The sequence below is a fragment of the Penaeus monodon genome, chromosome 23, assembly GCF_015228065.2.
Source record: "Penaeus monodon isolate SGIC_2016 chromosome 23, NSTDA_Pmon_1, whole genome shotgun sequence".
In the NCBI taxonomy this organism is placed as follows: Eukaryota; Metazoa; Arthropoda; class Malacostraca; order Decapoda; family Penaeidae; genus Penaeus; species Penaeus monodon.
Window position 1 is genome coordinate 42143085 of NC_051408.1, and position 361 is coordinate 42143445.

Below are 361 nucleotides of genomic sequence, written 5' to 3' on the forward strand. Positions count from 1 at the left end.
CCTGAGACATATCCCTTTCCCTCAAAACATTCTCAAGGTGACCTGCATAGTCGAAACAAACAGCCATACCTACACCCAATGAGACAAACGAAAAGACAATTAGACAGCCCTTGACAGCCTTCTCTTACCTTCAGTGATGATCTTCTCGGAAGAACAAACAGCTATACATGTACAAAATAGACAGCCATACACAGATCCACACACTGTACAGACAACCATGCATATATATACAAACAGCCACCCACCCATGCACCTAAATAAGCAGACAAACAGACAGCCCTCGATAGCCCCAAACAGCCCTTTCTCACCAACCCTCCCCCCCCCCATAACACGCTCATAGGCAATGTTGATAACCTGTGGT

General features: G+C 46.0%; 1 protein-coding gene across 1 annotated transcript in view; it reads right to left on the reverse strand.

Moving 5' to 3' along the window:
- Nucleotides 1-361, reverse strand: part of LOC119588091 (neural cell adhesion molecule 1-like) — an 85634-nt gene that overhangs the window by 6207 nt on the left and 79066 nt on the right. The gene's annotated exons all lie outside the window — the stretch shown is intronic.